Below are 12,067 nucleotides of genomic sequence, written 5' to 3'. Positions count from 1 at the left end.
CAAGCCTAGTAACAGAGGCAATATTTCGGACACTGGGAAACCATACCCCCATGTCCCTAGATGTGCCTAGATACCGAAAATAATTGCCTTGTAGAAGTGGAGCAATCTTCCATTTACTTAGGCATGTACCTTTAGGCAAAATGGCTGAAGAAAACTAGAATGTTAGTTATGTAAACAAAAACACAGATAAACTGTCTCTCAGCACAGCATCAAATAGTGTATCCACATCTTGAGCTGCAGAACATGTTGTGGCCCGTTTCTCCTGTTGTATTCAGGCGTTTTTTGTCGATAAATGATTCTGACCTGGTAGGTTAAGCCACCGTTCTACGCAGTTTCTATATCTATCCCACCATGTCTGTGTAAAATCTTGTACACATTCTTTCTGAACGGATGTGAGATGCATATAACATTGTTTAGAAACCTTTTTGCGAATTTTAGAAGGTGTTTTTTTGTAAATTTTCATCCTCTTCTGATGTAACGTTACTCTGTGGATGTCATATTTGTTTGGCCGTATCCTCGCAACAAAGAGAGCTGCTATTGGTCGAGCGCAAGATACGTGACCGAACTCGCACCAATTACGCCAAATAAAAATATGTGGTGACCAAGTATCCGTTCGCGAGGAAAGATCTAGTCCAGACTTTAAAATTATGATTGCGCAAAACGGGCAGGATTGTAAATGGAGAACTTTTTATTCCTAAATCTACACCAATATATCTTTCACCCAGAGTGAAAATTGCGTAGTCCCCCGAGGTGGGAACGAGAATAGTTTTCTAGCCACTTATCAGGCTTCACCTTATGGCCTACAAGGGGTGCTTGAGCACCTGCCCTTTTCCCTCAGTCAAGAAAATGCCATTTTATGGCTGGTGGTAATTGTATTTTATTATTTGTTTATTTTCTATTGAATCAAATATGTGCTAAATATAGATGCAACAATGCATTTTTTTGTTTTGAAAGATTGTGTGCCTCCCAACTATTCTTTGACATCTGTACGCTTTTTAACAGGAGCTTTTTGGTTTAGGAGGGGTGGCTCCTAGATAGAGCAGGGCAGGATGCATAAATAGACCATATCTCCTCCTGTGTATGAAGATCATCATTGAAATATCTATTTAAAATATTTCTTGTTATACCTGACATCGGTGTGAATGAGGGCATTCTTAATTTTTTTTAATTAAATTAATTGGGATCAATGGTATTCCATAGAGGGAAATTAGCGACCAACAGTGCAAAAAAAAGGATTTTACATTGTGAAACTGTATATAAATAGTTTACAATCAATCCAAAACGTTTGTATTACTCATAAACTGTTAATTTATATAAACGTTTTTGCATGACGGGCAAACAGTGTTTCTCATCCTCAGTCAGACATTGGAGCAAACTGGTCAACATCATCTTGACTTGATATTTCAGAAATCTCCTGTTCCAAAGCATTATTGAGCAAAAGCTGAACTATTTCACAAATTATGACCACTCAATAATAGTTTCATACAGGCTAAAACACTAAGAAGCACACATTTAACCAGATCGGACCACCTGTTATCAGAAGGCCTCGTTGAGTCAGGGTTTTCTACTTAATCAACCCTGCACCACCAGCAGCCAGTCTGTTGTTATTTCATCATTTATTTCCTTTGTTGAACCAGACCAGGTAGGGCTGGGCGATATGGCCTAAATATGATATCACGATATTTTCTGACCTTTCGGCGATACACGATACACATCACGATGTTTTTCTTTTTTTCCCCAAACAATTCATTATGAGGCTTACCAAGACAGTATTTGAGTTTGCAAGCTAACATTAAAGACTAAATAAAATACCCATGCATTTAGCATTTTTATATTATATATTAGATTTAGATTATTGGATTATTAGATTATATATTGCATATATTTAGCAATGAGATATTATATGATTTAGATATGAAATATGATTAATTGAAAATAGGGGACCCTGATGTAAACAAGACAAAAGACTTTCTCTGGTCTGCATCCCCTTAACAATTGTATGTATTGAGCTGTACTGTACCCATTCTGAAATATGTTAATAAAGTTTTAAATCAATCAATCAATCAATCAATAGCATTTTAGCATTTTTATGAAACTACTGTATATTTGTATGTCTCTAAATGTGTTGATGAATTGAAAATGGAGGACCCTTATGTAAAAAAGCCGAAAGTCTTTTTCTGGTCTTCATCCCCCAGTCCACTGTTGTTGTATTGAGCTGTACTGTATTGTACCCATTCTGCAATCGTTAATAACGTTTTCATTCATTCGATCATTCAGCCGGCAACAGAATAATTTTGATTGACAGTCGAGTCTGCCAATTACGTCACACCGCTTACACCCGCCCTGCTGTTCTTAGCACCAATCGGCAAGCGCTATGCGTTTTTTACTTCCGCCATTGATTTTGACGAGAGCTGAGCTCAGCTCAACGACAACAACAGCTGAGCTCCCCGCGGCCGACGAGTGATTACCAGCGCACCGCAGCATGACTAAACGAGCCATAATGATTTTATTGCAACGAATGTTATAATAAAAGCCTTTCCATACATCTGTCTGATTGAAAACTTTATTAACAGACCGCAGAATGGGCATGCACAACTCAGCACGGGCTGGCTGAGATATGAACAGTAACGCTTGCTATCTATGTCGTCATCGGACGTTGCTATGTTTGGGTAAATATGCTAATGTTATTGAACGTGTAACTATATAACGTTAATGCCACAAAACGAATGCCTTTGTTAATAATAAGTAATAACTTTGATGCAGTAGTGTGTGTGGGGGCGGCGTTGTTCAAAAGTTTGAACGGGTGTGGACCAGATTGACGCGACACAATCCTCTTGGGCAAAACATCACGATATCCACGATACGTTAAAAAAGTGTATCGTTAATGAACTGTACCCGATATTTATATAATATCGTCATATCGCCCAGCCCTAAGACCAGGCTTTAGCTCCTATTTCCACCTTGGTTAACAACCAGGAAAGGCCCAAGAGAACGTATTGTATTGTGGTTGAAATCTAGTAATCCATGCATGAACATCTTTTTTTATTTTCAGAGAATGTCTTAGTTACATCAAGATTGTGCCATGAAGGCAGTGTTATGTTTTTATATTTACAATGATGACATGTCGCTGCATAGATTAATAGTGCTGAGTGGAATATATTGGAGCACATAATCCTCTCAAAGTAACTCTGAAGTAACATGTTTATGTGTAGCAGGGTGGATTATCCCTACTTTATGAGAGTAGATGTACACTGTCACCAGGTAGTGGGAACGCAGCAGATCTGAGTCCGGCTGAGTCCCCGACAGTGCAGGAGTATTAGAGTGGAGCTTTAGCAGAGGGAGTGGATGGGGCCTATGACTAACCTAGGGGTGGTGCGCTGGTCCTTCTTGCCCTCCGGGGCGACTCACAGTAATTCCCCACACACCCACACTTCTCCTAATACTTCCCGCACCCTCCCACACCTGGTGGCAGTAGTGAAGGAATATCAACCATCAAATTCCTGTCATACCCTTTTGATAAGGTGATAGAATTAAGATGTGATAGAATTAAGATCCTACATTGTGTTCTATGTCTGTTCTCTCCTCTCCCGCATTTTGGGTTGACCTACTTACTCGTGGTGCAGGCTGAGGCCCCAGTCTGTTTTTACACACAGCTTGGTTTGACCTGCCGACCTGCCAACCTTTTGACTCCGGACCCCTCTCCCCACACAGACCCACACATGCACACACAAGCAGATCTCCTCTTGCTTGCTGCTTGCGTCTGACGACTGGCCGGCTCACATGCACGCACACATGTATACATATACACTGATAGAAAGTAGTTTCACACACACTTACACACAAACATACACACAGATAAACACACATAGGATTTATGGACAGCATAAATTTATGGACTGCCTTGCTTAAGTATCACAAAGTGTCATAGTTAAAGACAAATTACTAGAGTGAGGACATGACCTGAAGTCTAGCCTCGCACACACTAAGTTAAAACGCATACACAACCATGTACACACAGAGACACGGCCGTCCAAATGGGGGGGACCCAAGGGAACACTTATCGTTCAGCCCCCACCCTTACTGGAAAGCATGTGCTGGGGCGACCCCTCCCACCACCTCTCTTCCCGCCCAAAGTTTCTTTGTCTTCAGGCTATGACGATGACCGCTATCAATCATTAAGCCAGGAGGAGGGGTAGCCTCCACAAATGTATAAATGATGTGACGATGTATTGACGAGGCCACCACTTTACAACTGCTCGCTTCGTGTGTGGAGGTGCATGCTTGCGTGGTCCGGATTGTGATCTATTTGTGCTGTGAGAGTTCAGTAAACTTTACAGACTGCCATCTGACTCTTTGTCTCATCTCTCTGTTCACCTCGCCGACATTCAATTAAAAGAACCCAGGGTTAATTTACAGTATAAGTGGAACCGAGAGTATATCTTGATCCTTTTCAAGTGGAGGCACCGTAAGTTATATTATAAGGGCTCGTCCGGGGGAAAAACCTTTTAATTGGAGGCCATCCGCTGGGATTGATGATTGGAAATAGGTGAGCAGAGACCGGTTAGATGCTTAGGCACAAAGGTTGAAGTGCTATTCCTGGTCGAGTTGGAGCCGATCAAAAGCTAAGGCACACAGTAAAGGTTGTTGGATTGCTAACCCAAGTCTAGCTGATGCAGACTAAAATATAGGCAACAAAAGAAGAAACGTGGGCTTATTAGATGTGATATCCTTGGAAAACGCTATTCTGTTAGAAACTGTTCTATGATTCTTCTGCAAAGAGGCGGGAAGATAGGACCGAGAAGCTATTCGAATCATAATTAGATTTACCAGAGTAACGTCATATATTCATAGTTTCAACCTCAAACTAAGCTCACAACCTCTTCCATTCCTGAAAACGATGTATTCGGATTAAATTAACCAATTGATCATACAGATAGCGGGAAGGTGACCGGCGATGTCCCGGTAGTACGCGTATGTACATTAAACGGGACATTAGTCGCGGGTTGAAGAGACAGAGAGTGTGATTAAACGGTATATTCAAATCTAATATATCGCTGTTAAATTTCGAAGTCAGGTTCGGTCGTTATGCTTTAATAACGGTGTATAGTGTAGATCAATGGTATAAATGCCTTGTCGCAGCAGAGTGCTGGTCGACTAAACGAACAGCGATCCAATACAATCAGGTATACAAACACGTTAACTTATATGTATTATTGTTTGTTTGTCTGGTTAAGTCTCGTTTGTATGTGCACAAGTATTATAGGACCCGTCGTGTTGCTTTATTGAGTCAAGAACCGGCTGCTGATAGCGCGCCGAGCATTGGGAGACGAGTTACCGTTATACAGAGAATAACATTGGGGTGCAATTCACGCGACAAACTAGGATAGTAATTTCCGGAACCAACAAAACCGGCCCACGGGAACGACCATTTGGGAAGTATAGTTTTATCGTTTCAGTTTGTTTACGTTTCACATATGCACAGGCGCGGTCATTCGGTAACAAAACGCTGGTTTAGGTGAATTCCAGGCTATTGAGAGCTCGTGGAAAAAATACTGCATGGATTGCAAAGCGTTATTTCCGAGGTGAATGGGAACGCGTGAACGTCGCTTGGACTGATGACGTCATACAAAAGTGCGATATGAAACTATCCATGGGCGAACGTAAGGTTTAATATGCTCGAGGCCGAGGGTATATGAAATCCACGTATAGTATATGTTTTAATTGTATGTGTAAATACACGCTGCAAGGGGGTAATATAATATGGTTATTAAATAACTGAACTGAACTATGAGGATCCAACGTGAACACAACAGCTTTTCCCGGTGAGTATGAAAATCATAAATATAAACATGACACAACTATCATCTCAGTTACAGTAAATTACAACTATCTCAGATCACTTGAGTGTTTATGTTGCTTTAAATTACACGTTATAAGTCACATAAAGCTAGTTTTAAATAGGATTCTAATCAATTGGATAGATTTGATCTAAAAGCTAAAAGAAAGAATCAACCTTTCTTTAGAGATAATGAATAAATGCAGATAATGTCTAAATGAGGCCAAAATCATGCCTCCTCTTTTTCCACAGTAACATTGATGAGTGAGATGATGAAATAGAGAAGGACTAGCTAATGGTTGTTGAGCACACAGACAGTCAAAGAGGATTCACCCAGAATAAAAGAAAAGAGTGGGAAATTAACATGTGTTTGTGTTTACAGGAAGCAAACAGACAGTTAATCTACATTTCAACACAAAGCAGTTTGGAGCTAAAGGGAAATCAATTGTGAGACGATAGCAGACACTATTCAGGATGGGCACTTGAAAACGCAGGACAGGAGACAGACAAAGCTATGCAACAGCATGCACTCTGACCACACCTACCCAGACGAAAAGAAAAGAGTGGGAAATTAACATGTTTTTGTGTTTACAGACAACCAAGAGATCGGGCTCCGGGTCAAGATGCATTGAAACTCCAGTGATTTGCATGTCAACACAAGAGTCAACCGAAGGTGGTGTGGAGCTGAAAGACAATGCAAATGCCTAGAGAGGACTCTGACCACACCTAGGGACTCAACTTAGTATCTCCACCATACTTAGTATAGTAGGAAGTATTGCTTTAGATGCAGATTTTCTCTTTGTTACCACTGAGACTCACCTGACAATGGATAACAGGGAACCACTTATTTAACATGAATCAGACACAGGTGATGAATTTGCAGTCATGAAAGGCACCATATTTCCCATACTAACAAAATAACATAACTTGCATGCTATCCCCTCCTTCTATTCTCTGCTTATAACCAATAACATGACTATTTTTTTAACAAACTAATAAATTTCCATGACTGCAAATATCAAACCGCCAAGAGGTACACAATGATTATCAACAACATTGATCATTTAGCTGACACTTTTATCCAAAGCTACTCACAGGTTCTGTACGACAGAACATCAGGAAGGGCACAACTCTATCAGCTGAGTAACAATGTTCATCAAAGTGTTGAGTGCTACAGTGTAGGTTAGTTTATTAGGACAAGTGCATGACAGTAAGGTTAGTTAAGGTTAGATTTATTTGTATCAGTTGGAAGCAGGATAATCATTTACACAATGATTATCAAAATGCACAAGGTGTATTAGAGGTAATTAAATTAATGCTACTTAAGAGTAGACGAGAAAATGAATGGATGTATTTCATGCAAAATTAACTGGCTGCCTAGATTTTTATGTTTTTTCCCCATGCTAAATTATGATGAGCCACACTTAGATGTGAAGAAAACCAGAGAAGTCACAACCCAAACACTGTTAAGGACAGGTTAGTACGAAGATGCATCGACTCAATGGTAAGTAAAATAAAGAAAATGCATAATGGTATTACACAATAAAATAAGAAAACTATGAATTGAATTAACCCTAAATGATTTTCCTCTGTAGCAGAAAGGCGTTGAATAATTTATGTGAAGAGTTTTCTAAGGCAGTTTTCATCATCCTCAGATCATAAATTGATGAGAGGACAGGACGAGTGAGACGACGCGTGACCTGAACCACGAACGACGGCGAGACCAGGCAAGGAGGAACACAACCCAGAGACCAGGGCAACCCACACAACACAGACGTCCCCAAAGGAAGGGGAGCAGAGACAGAAAGGACGACATGTCCCACCCCAGCAGCCTACGACAGACCAAGGCCATGTGTATCTCCACCATCCGTGTGAGAGAGAGCGTCCTACAGACAGGCCACTACACCGGCAAACCCTCGCCCTCCATCAAGTGGTACCGCAATGATGAGGAGAGGACAACGAAACCAGCACAACACATTCAAGAACGCCCTGACCACCATGTCTCTAGGCCTGATAAAGGTCAAGCGTGAGCACAGTGGCAGACATATGATGGCGGTGAAGAACAACATAGACTCCGGGAAAAGAGTCTGCAAGGCCACTACCGGTGACCCTGTGACCCTTGACAAGGTACACAGGGAATGGACGGCGACCTCCTGTAGGCCCCCCTCTGAATGATGGAGGAGTGAATATTCCCGGCTGCATCGTCAAGAAGAGACACCGATGGATTACCTGTTCCAAACAATCCTGGTATATTATACATTAATCTCACCCACATTATAATAGAGAAAAGTGAGTATTGTGGTATAATATAATGTCCTCATGTAAAGACATTCCCCTCCCCTCTCCCCAATCCTGTATCCCCCCCCCCCCACTTGACCTATCAAATGGGACCACCTCCCCCCCTTGTTAACTATATAATGCTCCTCCCGAGAACAAACCTGGGCCCTCATGCATCAACGTGTTCTACGCACAGATCTGTGCGTAACCCGTGCGTACGATCATTTCTAAGCAAAGAGTGGGATTCATCAATTTCGATTTGAACTTGACTTCGTGCGTACATCTACGCACATTTCAGACCTGGCGTACCTAGCGCCCAGTGGTAGAATATATTATTACAACAAGGAAATGAGCTTCTGTGCATAATAACACTGGATGTTCTGTATGAACCGTAGTTCATTATAGTTCATTGTAAGATAGCAACAGTAGTGTAATTATGGTCAAAACCCTATAAATAGCATTTGGAATAATAGATCTTTCTCTCAGAATGAATGCAGCATGTCATATATGTTACGATGAATTGAAAATGGGGGACCCTGATGTAAACAAGACGAAAGTCTTTCTCTGGTCTGCATCCCCTTAACAATTGTATGTATTGAGCTGTACTGTACTGTACCCATTCTGCAATCTGTTAATAAAGTTTTCATTCATTCATTCATTCATGGTTTATATAGCGTTATCGGAATATACGGGGTGTAGGCTACTGACTGACTGCGCTCCGCGTAGCTTGATTGATTGATTGATTGAAAAGTTTATTAACAGATTGCAGAATGGGTACAGTACAGTACAGCTCAGTACATACAATTGTTAATTGGGGATGCAGACCAACTTTCGTCTTGTTTACATCAGGGTCCCCCATTTTCAATTCATCATAAATCATAAAGCTCAACTCGTTATTATTTTGCGCACAGACCGCCGAAACACGGGAACGTTTTGATTATATTTAAAAGGCTTTACGTTAAACGAAACAAGTGGAATTTCAAAGCTGTAAGCAGAATAAGTCATATGAATATAGTGTTCTTCCCCCTTTTTACTGTACAAGAAAGAATAGAAAACGCATTGCAATGACACCATGCAGATAGTGGACAGACTATATGATGGGATTCAAGTTCATGTATTGAAAGGCAGGATACATCATACATGCAGTGAGATTCATTGTTCTATGCTCTCGTATTATATTGTTTATATAGGCTACCCAATACTGACATCAAAATAGATTGTAGTATGCCTCTAGAAATCATATGCAGCAGGTAGAAAATTGACGGGAGATCCATCGCGATTTGGAATAGAATTGAGGAGAACTTTAATCCGTGGGTATTAATCAAACAACACGGGAAAAGGCAGTCATATTCCAGCGCGGTCTTTATTAGCCGACAACAAAATAGATGCCTCTAAAAATCATATAGCCAATCGAACACAACTAATAAAGGCATTCATACAGCACGGTTATAATGACACACAACCAGCGCCAAACAGTGGTCAACGAACGGTCTTTATTAGTATTTTGAGCTGTCCAGGCAGAATTGCAGCAATGGTTTTAGGGAGCCGTTGATATCTGACATCACCGTTTACAAGTCCGCCTTTTATTTATCCCATAAATCATAATACGCGATAGTGTCTTCTTGGTTCGACAGCAGTGAATTCTCCGTGGAGTTTCTCGGAGTCCCGCTCGGGTCGGTCCATTATTTCACATCCCATGGGGGGTGTTTCCTCATTTTCATGACCATATATGGATAATCATGCACGAGCATTGACGGTAGAACAAAGTGGTATTCATCAACACGGAGGACCATAGAGCCTGCGTACGCACGTGTGATGAATGCCGACTTCCCTGTGCGTACGCTAGTTCTACATTCCGTGCTTACGTGTGGAAGTAGGTCAAGTTCAAAGTCCACGTTGATGCATGAGGGCCCAGGTCTTTTCACCTGGGTCATTTCAGCTGATCACCTGGGGCGAAGCCCTCAGCCATTCTCTCTTCTGTACTATACTGTTTGGTTAATAAACCTTGTTATTATCCAAACCTTGGTTGACTGAGAACATTCTTCTTCAGGATATCCACAAATATCCCACAGTTCTTATATTAAGAACCAGCTATGATACTCTGCGTTGTGTCTGTCCGTTTACTAATTCCCTTTTACTTTAAAAAGGCCAAGCATTGGCCTTGTAACGACGGCGGAGCAGGAGAATGAAATGAAGAGTTTGCTAATGTACAAAATCCGCTTTTTATTTCACAAGCAAAAGTGAAATAACAAAGGCTTGAATTCAAAACGTGCAATGAAACAAAGATACCATGAGACTATGCCCTCAGCTCTTTGTTTCAGACTAATCAAAAGGAAGTTACTAAAGGAATGGTCAATGTAGGCCTCTGTTGCCTGGTGACAACAAAGGAATCTGGTTTGGTCTGAAGAGCGTCTTCTTCTGTGTTCCTGCTGCCGTCCTCCTGTGGGTCTCTGCATTTGGCTCTGGAAAGCGTGTGTGTGTTGTTGTTGCGTTCGTTCTGCTCTCTCTAACTAGACTGCTAGTCTTTAAAGCCTTTACTCCTCCCCTTGGGATCTTACGTCAGAGGGGAGGACCTCTTTAGAAGAGAGGGATTCTGATTGGCTGAAACCCTAGAGCGGCCATTTTGAGTAGGCCTGTCGTCCGATATTACCTTATAGGGAAATATCTTTGCTAGATGTAATTTTTACAGGGCAGGCTGTTTCTTGTTTAGAGAATTCTCTAGTTTAGCATTTAAATGTATCTAGCATTAGATTTATCAATTTATCAATCAAAGATTAATGCTTATTTTGATTAAACATCTCATTTAGTCTTTCCACCGAATTTCTTAGTGTCCTAAACATAGATTAAACCTATTGTGGGTTTATAAGACAAACTGTTTTACTTTCTGTAGTCTAGGTTAATATCTTTGAAGTTAATTTGATGCTTAAACCTGTTTTAGACCATACGAATATCAGTTCAATATTGTAAACAGATTGATTTCTATAGCTTGACTATACTTTGTAAAGATGAATACACTATTTCATAACTGTTTTTACTGATTGATTTAGACTTTACACCAATGGAACCTATTTATTATTTTCTACTTCTATTAAGTTAGGTTTATTTAATCAAGTACATTATCACTAAATTAGTGTATTCTTCCCTTAGGGGTCACGCTGGAGCTTTGAACCCGTCGGCGGACAACAAAAGAATTAGAATCCCTCTTAAATGCTCAAAAAGGACATCTTTTCAGAAATCGATAAAAATAGAAAAATGGCCATTTCTAGTGCTTTGACATGTAAGGTATACGTCCCCCAACTTGCTAAACCTAATACGACTTGTAAATACGTTTAATTCTTGCTAGATGGTATGATTGTAATAATCTCCATTTGCGATAAGAACTACATCGCGTCACGAAACGCACATACATGGACGCGCGCACACACAAACAGCGCATAGGTGTTAATCACTGAGTGATCTAATATGCATATTCTTCAGCGCGAGAGGGGGGGGGGGTTGTGTTTCTCACTGTCTGTCGTTGATAATATAATCTGAAGAGGTCCTGCATTATTATTATTATTATCATTCTCGAGAATACACGGGACCCGACGGAACGTTAATTTATGTATTAAAAGTTGTGAGGTTTTGCCCGCTGCTCACTACCTTTTCTCTGTCTTCTTTAAGCCTACTGTTAGGAATTCCCTATTCTCTGTCTTCTTTAAGCCTACTGTTAGGAATTCCCTACTCACTCTCTCTAGCCCCCACCCTCTCGTTCCTTACCCTTAGTGGCCACACCTGTTCGATATTCTATTATCTCTCGCACCTGTGGTGGCAGGCTAATTAGTCCCCCTGTGGGCTTTAAATACCAGGGCGCTTCCCCTCGTTTCGGCGTGGGGTCGTGTTGTATTCATGCCGAGTCATATTCCTAACATCTAGACTCTTTTCGGGAGATCCTCTGGTCTACCAATGCTGTAA

This window comes from Notolepis coatsorum (genome assembly GCF_963971535.1).
Source record: "Notolepis coatsorum genome assembly, chromosome: 6".
Lineage (NCBI taxonomy): Eukaryota > Metazoa > Chordata > Actinopteri > Aulopiformes > Paralepididae > Notolepis > Notolepis coatsorum.
This window is presented reverse-complemented; position numbering follows the sequence as displayed.